The sequence below is a fragment of the Lepus europaeus genome, chromosome 10 (assembly GCF_033115175.1).
Source record: "Lepus europaeus isolate LE1 chromosome 10, mLepTim1.pri, whole genome shotgun sequence".
NCBI lineage: Eukaryota > Metazoa > Chordata > Mammalia > Lagomorpha > Leporidae > Lepus > Lepus europaeus.
Genome location: NC_084836.1, coordinates 35,884,086 through 35,893,528, shown reverse-complemented (window position 1 = coordinate 35,893,528; position 9,443 = coordinate 35,884,086). Strand labels below are relative to the sequence as shown.

General features: G+C 43.9%; 1 pseudogene; it reads left to right on the top strand.

Moving 5' to 3' along the window:
• Nucleotides 1-1,423: 1,423 nt before the first annotated feature.
• Nucleotides 1,424-2,913, top strand: LOC133768013 (alpha-1,3-mannosyl-glycoprotein 4-beta-N-acetylglucosaminyltransferase B-like; annotated as a pseudogene).
• Nucleotides 2,914-9,443: the final 6,530 nt, after the last annotated feature.

The following is a 9,443-nucleotide window of genomic DNA, read 5'->3' as shown; positions in this document are numbered from 1 at the left end:
CCACTTGGGACATTTGCATCTCTATTATAGTATGGGTTTTAGTCCTGGCTCCTCTGTTTCCAATTCAGCTGTTTGCTAATGCATCCTGGAAGTAGCATATTATGCGTCAGGTACTTGAGTCTGTCCACCAACATGGGAGATCCTGTTGGAGATCTTTACTCATGGTGTCAACCTGAGTACTGGCTGTTGGGGGTATTGCAGGAGTGAATCACTGGAAGGAAGTGCTCCTTGCTCCCCCCCACCCCCATCCCTCTCTCTCCCTGGCTTTCAAGTAAATGAAAATAAAAAATAATTTGGGTGTTTTTATTGTTATTGATATTTTCCCTTCCTCTTTTATGAAGTCATACCTTTCGGCCTCCCTGAGTCAGAAGCAAAGCAAAAACTGCATATAGCCAAGCTACCCTCTGCTGTCATCAAGAAATTTGAATTCATGATGGCTGTAGAAACCGAGGATTTAGAGAATCCAGGAAGCAAGGAAAAGTGCCTTCACAGTGGGAGAGAATAAGTCAGTCTGTATGTTTATCTAAGGGAGCCCCAGATTCTTTACACCCGTGTTCCACAGCATGTTGCAGTTAAGAGTGCTTGGTAAAGGGAAATCATTTGAATGTCTGAGTTGTTGGAATATATACATACACATTACACTATTTTCTCTTCTCAATCACTAATTAAAACTTACTTTATATGTTTATAGTCTGTGACATATTTCTCATAGTAAAGGTTACAGATCATTTGCATCAAGATTCCCAAGGATACTTCTTTAAAAAAATGCTAATCACTGACCCCTCCCAGATGTATTAAAACAAAATTTCTTTAATTTAAATTAGCTTCCTAAGTCATTTTAATCACAGTACCTATTATGGTAAAGGCATAAGTGAATTTTCTTGAAAACCTTTATATTCAGAAATTAGTATTTATCATATTATCACAACTAATTTTAATTCTAGGAGAAAATCTGTCATCCTCTCTTTAGTCATAAAGAATTCTTCCTGGGGGGCAGTGGAGCAGGGTAATGTTGTGGTGTTGTGGTGTAGGAGGTTAAGCCTCCGCCTTCAACTCTGGCCTCCCAGATGGGTGCAGGTTGGAGACCCAGCTACTCTACTTCCCACCCAGCTCCCTGCTAATGCGCCTAGAAAGGCAGCAGAAGATGGCCCAAGTATCTGATCCCCTGCATCTACCTGAGAGACCAAGAAGCAGGTAGCTCCTGGCTTCCGCCTGGCCCAGCCCTAACCATTGCTGCCATTTGGGAAGTGAACCAGTGGATGGAAGATCTCTCTCTCTCTCTATCCTCTTTAACTCTGTCTTTCAAATAAATAAAAAGATAAATCTTTTAAAAAAAAAAAGACTTCTTGGGTCCAAAATAATATGGGAAAATAAGGAAAATGTAATGAATATGCAATTAAGAAACCACTGTATACAGAACAAGATGAGGCTCCACAGTGGCACACTCCCGATGCTGCTGCTCTTCTGCCTGTGTGCCCTCCTCTCGCTCTCCTGGTGCGGTGTTTAGTGGCCAGAAAGGCACCGTAGTGGACATACACCAGCGTAAATACCAACTCCTGCTGGGTTCCTGGCGCTGCGGGACTGTTTGCACACCACCAAGATGGAGAGTCTTAAGTGCTCCAAGGAGCACTCAGCCTGGTGCTAGAGATCAAGAGGGCTGTGTCAGAGAGGCAGGCCCTGCGAGATGGTGATAGCAACCACACCTGGGGCCGCTTGCCAGAGGCCACCCCATCCCCCACCCCGGCTGAAGCCCTGGAACATCTCACAAAGGTGCATGTTGCACCTGCCTACCGTCTTGCACCATCTGCCAGCAGCCGGCAGTGAGTGTGGGCCAGGGCTGAGCCGGAGTGTGGGTGTCCATGAGCATCCCAAGGGTCCAGCGTGAGGTGCTCTGGCACCTAACGGACACGCTGCACTCGCTCTTCTCTGAGCTGAGGCCACAGGACAAGGAGGACTCGATTATCGTGGTGCTGATCGCAGCGCCTGACCCACGGTACACTTCAGCAGTGACTACTGCTTCCTAATGACGTACATACACGAAATCCAGAGGCGTCTACTACATGCAGCTGGAGGACAAAATCGTAGCCAAGCCCAACTAAATGAGCACCATGAAAAACTTTGTCCTCAAGAGCCCTCCAAGGACTGGAGGATCCTGGAGTTCTCCGAGCTGGGCTTCATTGGGAAGATGTCCAAGTCGCTGGACCTGAGCCTGGTTGTGCAGTTCACCTTCATGTTCTACCGGGACAAGTCCATCGACTGGCTCCTGGACCACATCCTGTGGCGAAGCACTGTGACCGACAGAAGGTCAACCTGCAGATCCGCTTCAAGCCGTCCCGCTTCCAGCACGTGGGCACACACTGCTCGCTGGCCGCCAACACCCAGAAACTGAAGGGCAAGGACTTCGGGCAGCAGGAGCTGCGGATGGAGCAGGTGAAGCCACCGGCCGAGGTGGCCACAGACGCAATGCGCACCAGCACTTCACCCTGGAGAAGGCCTTCCTGTTCGAGGACTTCTGGGCCTTCACGCCTGCCGTGCCCGGGACTTCACCTGCTTCCGCTTCCGCTTCTGCTTCCGCTTCCGCCAGCCACTCCACCTTGAGCGGTTCTTCTGCCGCAGGGGGAATATTGAGCACCCGCGAGACAAGCTCTTCCATGGCTGACAAGGAGGCCCCCGCAGGAGGGCCGCTTAGCCACTCTGCACCTCCCCTCCCTGCAGATAGTCTCCGGCTACAACGGTGCGGCAGAAGGCAAGCTGGACCCTGCCTCTGGTCCCCTGGTTGCACTGCGCCTTTCGATCCAGACGGACTTGCCGGGGTGGGTTATTCCCAGTGAGGTCTTCCTGAAGAAGACTGAGTGCCAGGCTCCGGGGGGGCCCTCTGCAAAGGCTCAGACCACATTGCGTCGCTGCTGCTAGGCGTGGATGACTCGCGGGGCTGGACCGGGGTCTGCCGCTGGCCCAGAGGTCCCAGGAGCTGGTGCCGCCCCGCTCACTGGGCCGCGGGGAAGCAGGGGCCCCACACTGCCTGCTGGCCAGCCTAGCCGCCCAGGCCGTTCGGCCATCTGTCATGTTGGAAGCGTTGACCCTCGGACGCCCTGTCTCACTGGAATACATATGCTACTTTATGTACTGTGCTTTTTATTCTTGGATACATTTTTTTTTCCACATAATTCCACATATACTCCTATCAGAGCATGACTTGCAATAAGGAGTTAATGACGACAAAAACTCCTGAATTATTGGAGAACCCATTGCCGTGTGCAGGAGAGTAGCACATCCTCTTGGTGGTTCACTCGTTCATATAGATTTACTTCTGTCTAGTTTAAGGTAAGTAAATGTGTACGTTTTCCTATTGGAAGGACTTCTTATAGAAAAAAGTACCCATAAGGGGTAGATGCTTTGGAAATGCACAGCAATTAGTGCCATTTCTCATTGACCCATAGCTTTTTGTGGTATGGTTTTGGAATTGGGAAGAGGGTAACATTTTGGTGTCTACAGGGTAGGCTACGTGCTATATAGTGAATAACATATTTTGTGTGAATATGGTCCATACAGAGAATTTATTTCTTGGCAAGCATGGGTATATGTATATATTTTCAACTAATTGCCCACTGATGACCACACACCTCAATACATCCTGCTGGAGAGACCAGTGAGCTACACCTGAAATTCCAAGCCTCATCCAGACAGTTTCATGTAAACCTTCACTGCGTTCCCTGTGAATAGTTTATCGCAAACAGAATGACTTAGCCCTATGATATTGACACAGATACATTTATTAGACCCTCCAGATTAACAGAAGGATTGATTCTAGTATGAGACTGGGCTCTGCAGTTTTGTGTGCGGTTTTCTAAACAAAGTTGTGTGGTGGCTTAATGAGAAATACTTTCAGGAGATGGAGAAGTGAGTACAGGGCAGCGTGACTGAGTCTGCTCATAGGACCAAGATTCTGCTAAAACTTCCTTAGTTAAATGGCTCACAACTTAGAGAACTTTTCCTAACACTTATCATAAAAAAACGTTTTTTTTCCTAATTTTTGTGGATATAGGTGGGATTAGGAACTTTTGAAAATTGACTTTATTATCTTGCAGGGATTATTCCCAGAAAATATCATAATATAAGCAATGTGTAATTGTTACTTGGCTGTTTTAATGTTGCTTATAGGGAATAGAGGGGGAACAACCGCTTCATTGAACCCATTTCAAATAAGATAATGCAATTATGATTGCCTGTTGACCCATTGTTTCTACCCAAAAGGAAGTAATTAAACTGGTCAAATTCTTCTCTACTTTGCAGTCGTCACCTGGATGTAGGCAAAACCATAATTTCCTTCTACGGTATTCCCAGAATTGCTCAGAGTTCTAGTAAAGCTGGAGAAAGAGGAGTCATCCTAATTGACAAAGGGGTGACCTGTGGGGATGGAACCTGACTAGGCTTAATATTTATTTGAAAAAAAGGCATACTGGATTGGTCTCTGTGTTGGTATATAATCTTTATTTCTTTTAGAAGAACCAAATTAAAATTACCTGATACCTGAGGTGTGCTTTAAAATAGTCCACAAAAAATAATGTGTAATATGTCAAATAAGTTTGGAAAATCCTTAATCATTATTCATGGAGTTTACAGGAGGAATTCTTTTTATCTCTCTGTGTAAGTTTGAAAATTTTATAATAGAAAATGTTCATTGGATTTTATCCCAGAAAATAGGGACAACTTTTATTTTAGCCAGGTCTAAAACAATGACACCTTTAAAGTTTCTTTTACTCCCTACAGTGAAATCTGGCCTTCTGTACATCAACATCTCTGATTAAAATTATGGTTTTTTTTTTTTTTTTCAAAAATAAATAAAGGAAAGGAAGGTAATTGAGGGAGGGAGAATGGGAGTGAGGGAAATATAGTTATGTTCTTAGAACTGAACCTACATAATATATGAAATCTGTTCTCCTTATATAAGTAAAAATTGTTTAGAAAAAGAGGAAAACAACATTGTAACATCATTCTGAGAAGAACAGTGGTCTGAAAGCTTTAGGCCATGCTCAGTTAAAAAAAAAAAAAAGACACAAAGTGAATGGTAATCTATTTAGAAAAGAGACAGCTGGGGAAAAAATCGTAAAAATATCTCCTTTAATTTCTGGTGTTCAGAACCTCTGTTGCATAGTAGGGTGACTATGAATAGAATTGCAGGCTATAGATAATGCATATTATTCTTTTAAAAAGCTAGAATAAAGGATTTTGAATGTTATCAAATGATAAATATTTGAGGAGATAGATATATTTACCCTGATTTGAACATTGCACAATCTTTCCATGTTCTGAAACAAAACACAGAAACCTGTACAGGTATATAATTTTACATCAGTTATATATTTTTTTTAAAAAAATCATCTTTTGAGGCCACATTGTGGCATAATGAGTTAAACCACCACCTGCACCACTGTCATCCTATTTGGGCACCAGTTTATGTCCTGGCTGCTCCACCCACTACTTCTCCTCCCCCTCCTCCTCCAATTCCCCTCCTCTTGCTCCTCCTATCCTTTTTTTAAAAGGTTTATTTGAAAGGCAGTTATAGAGAGGCAGAGGCAGAGAGACAGAGCTGCCTTCCATCCACTGGTTCACTCCCTAAATGGTCACAATGGCCAAAATTGAACTGATCCAAAGCCAGGAGCCAGAAGCTTCTTCTGGGTCTCTCATGTGGGTGCGGGGGTCCAAGGACTTGGGCCATCTTCTACTGCTTTCCCAGGCCACAGCAGAGAGCTGGATCGGAAGTGGAGCAGCTGGGACACAAAACCAGCACCCATATGGGATGCCAGCACTGCAGGCGGCGGCTTTATCCGCTACACCACAGTGCTGGCCCCTGCTCCACTTCTGATCCAGCTCCTTGCTATTGTGCCTTGGAAGGCAGCAGAAGATGGCCCAAGTTGTTGGGCCCCTGCAGCCACGTGGGAGACTCAGATGAAGCTCCTGGCTTCAGCCTGGCACAGCCCTGGACATTGTGGCCATTTGGGGAATGAACCAGTAGATGGAAGACCTTTCTCTCTGTCTCTCTCTCACTGTGTGTGTGTGTGTGTGTGTCTCCTTTCCAACTCTGCCTTCAAATAAAAATAAAATAAATCTCTAAAAAAGGTCATCTTTCAACTGATTCAGTTAAATGAAAATATAACTAACTTCTTTACCAAATATAGTTGTGGAGACAAACCTTAATGGAATGTCTGTGATGTGTGTACATGTGTCAGTGTGCAGTAATAAGTTGTCAACTGTCTTTCCTTAGGAAAGGGTATCTTTGATGCTTTTAGGATGTTCTTCCTTCATTTTGTGTTCAAATGCTTTGCCTTATACAGTGATGGTGCTTATATCTGATACATTGAAAATACTTTTTAGAAGTTCATTTTGTATTGTTCTTCAAAATAGTTTTAGAATTCTCCTAAAAAATCAATGAGTACTATCTCCTCTACCTCCTTTTTGCCTGTACGATCTCTTCACTTCTTTCTTTAATTATATGCTTCCCTAATTTCTTTATTCCTGTAATAATTTCCCTTCTCTATATCTCATAAAATCCCATTATGCTAAACAGTTTATACTGTCATAGATCTCTTTCTTTTAAAAATTATTTATTTAGGAGTGCATATATTCCTTTTTAAACTTTTTAATTTATATTAATAGAACAATGTTATGTATTTCATATATACAGTTTTTTTTTATTTTAATTAATTTTTGACAGGCAGAGTTGGACAGTGAGAGAGACAGAGAGAAAGGTCTTCCTTTTTCTGTTGGTTCACCCCTCAAGTGGCCGCTACGGCCGGCGTGTTGCAGCCGGGCGCGCTGCACCGATCTGAAGCCGGGAGCTAGGTGCTTCCTCCTGGTCTCCCATGCAGGTGCAGGGCCCAAGGACCTAGGCTATCCTCCACTGCACTCCCGGGCCACAGCAGAAAGCTGGACTGGAAGAGGAGCAGCCAGGACAGAATCCAGCGCCCCAACTGGGACTAGAACCCAGTGTGCCAGCGCCGCAGGCGAAGGATTAGCCTAGTGAGCCATGGCGCCAGCCCATACATACAGTTTTAAGAGCACAATGATACTTCCTACCATACCTTCCCTCCCTCTTCCTTCTTTCCCATTGTGTTTATACCACATGCACTGGTTCATTCCCCAACTGACTGCAACATCCAAGGCTATACCAGGCTGAAACCAGGAGCCAGGAAGTCCATCTTTTTTTTTTTTTAAATTTTTTTTAATTTTTATTTTTGACAGGCAGAGTGGACAGTGAGAGAGAGAGACAGACAGAGAGAAAGGTCTTCCTTTGCCGTTGGTTCACCCTCTAATGGCCGCCGCGGTAGCGCGCTGCGGCCGGCGCACCGCGCTGTTCCGATGGCAGGAGCCAGGTGCTTATCCTGGTCTCCCATGGGGTGCAGAGCCCAAACACTTGGGTCATCCACCACTGCACTCCCTGGCCACAGCAGAGAGCTGGCCTGGAAGAGGGGCAACCGGGACAGGATCGGTGCCCCGACTGGGACTAGAACCCGGTGTGCCGGCGCCGCAAGGCGGAGGATTAGCCTATTGAGCCACGGCGCCGGCCCAGGAAGTCCATCTTTGTGTCCCACGGTGTAGCAGGTTCCCAGCACCATCATCCTCTGCTTTCTCAGGCACATTAACAGGAAACTGGATTGTAAGCAGAGGAGCTACAGCTCCAAAGAGCACTCCAAAATGAAATGTGGACATCCCGTGTGGCCATTTAACTCTCCGTGCCACAATGCATGCTCCTCATAGATGTCTTTCTTATCCTTTTTTGGTCACTATTGCCTCTGGCCTGACACTGCAGTGGGCACACAATAAGCCTAAGAAGCAGAAAGATGCATAAAATACAGCCGTAATGCCTTAATCTACCAATTTTTCTTCTTCCCAAATGTAAAAGAGCAATGCAGTGAAATAGCCTACAGATTTTCAACTTAGAATTTCTAAAATTTTTTCAGAGGTGTGCTGGTTGTTCGTGAATATACTTAGAAAGTTCTTGTTAAGAAAAGGCAAACCATCCTAGTTATTTTAATAGAAACTATTTAATAGAAATTATTTAGTAGAAATAATAGGTTTCAATGATAATGGTAGGGTGAGATAAAAATATTTTTGAAAGGTATCACAAAGAGAATGAAGTGAAGAAATAGCTACCAACCTTACAGCTGATTGAGGGCATTAGATCTTCAGTGTTTGGAAGAGGAGCTCTGGAATGCTAAGTGTCAGTCTTCTTGGAAGGAAATATGCCAATGAGTTCTAACCTCTCAGGAGGAACTCGGTTACCTAGGACTTGGGCCTTAGAGTGAAGATGCTGGCTAGAACTTAATATCTTTCCCAGAGTAAGGAGCAATTGTTGGGCTGAACCATCAGGAATAACACCAGCATCACAGAGCAGACCATGGAAGTATGATTTTAGAGATGAGAGAAAATAGACAAATTACCAAAACAATTAGTCTCTCCTGTTACTTATCACCTGGAAACATGCTTCTTCATATATTATAATAGCCATACAACAATTTTACATTTTCAACTAACAGTATTCCACTCTGTTTTATACATATGAAAATATTCTCACCTACCTCCTCAACAGGGCAGACAGAAAATCTCATCAGTGGTAGAATTCATCTGTGGATACTTTAATTACTCCCCAGATTCAGTCACTATCCCACCTGGATATTCTGTTATCTGATAACTAAATTACAATTTTAGCATGACAATGTAAATTTAATGGATAAGGATAGGAGTGGGAGTGGGACAAAGTAATTGGTATTTACACACATTACAACATAATGGAATACATATGCTTAGCTATTATAGTACTTGTTTTTGTGACCTGAAATGAAGCCATAGTGGATACCAGGCCCTGATTTATAACACTTGCTGATTCTGTAGCATAAACACTCCCTCAATGTTTAATTTCAAGCTGACAAGGTGATATTGAATGCAGAATTGAGAATCAGGTGCATCACTGGTTCTGCTGGTGTCCATATGAGACTGCTTCAGCAGTCATTGCTTTCATAATATTGGAAGTTGAAATTGCACCTGGTCATTTTACAACTGGCCACTTTGCAATTCTCATATCACTGAAGCAAGAGACAGAGGTAATGGTATACTGTTCACAGTGCTAAATCCTAATTAACTACATTAAATTGGAGTTGCTGCTGCATGTTGATACAGAAAGACTGTCTGGAACCTATGAGATTCCCTAGGGGTTCTCTTCTTAGGTACATTAGAATCAGTAAAGTTAATGAAAAATAAAGCGAACCACGAAGTAAAAGAACAAACAGCAAATGGGACAGGTCTACTCACAATTCAAACCATTCAAAAATCAAGACTGAGGTCACCACCTGGAAAATTGAGACTGACAGAAAGACTGACACCACCTGGAAAATTGAGACTGACACGGCATATGGAATCTATAATGGATGAAGATCAGTAACTAG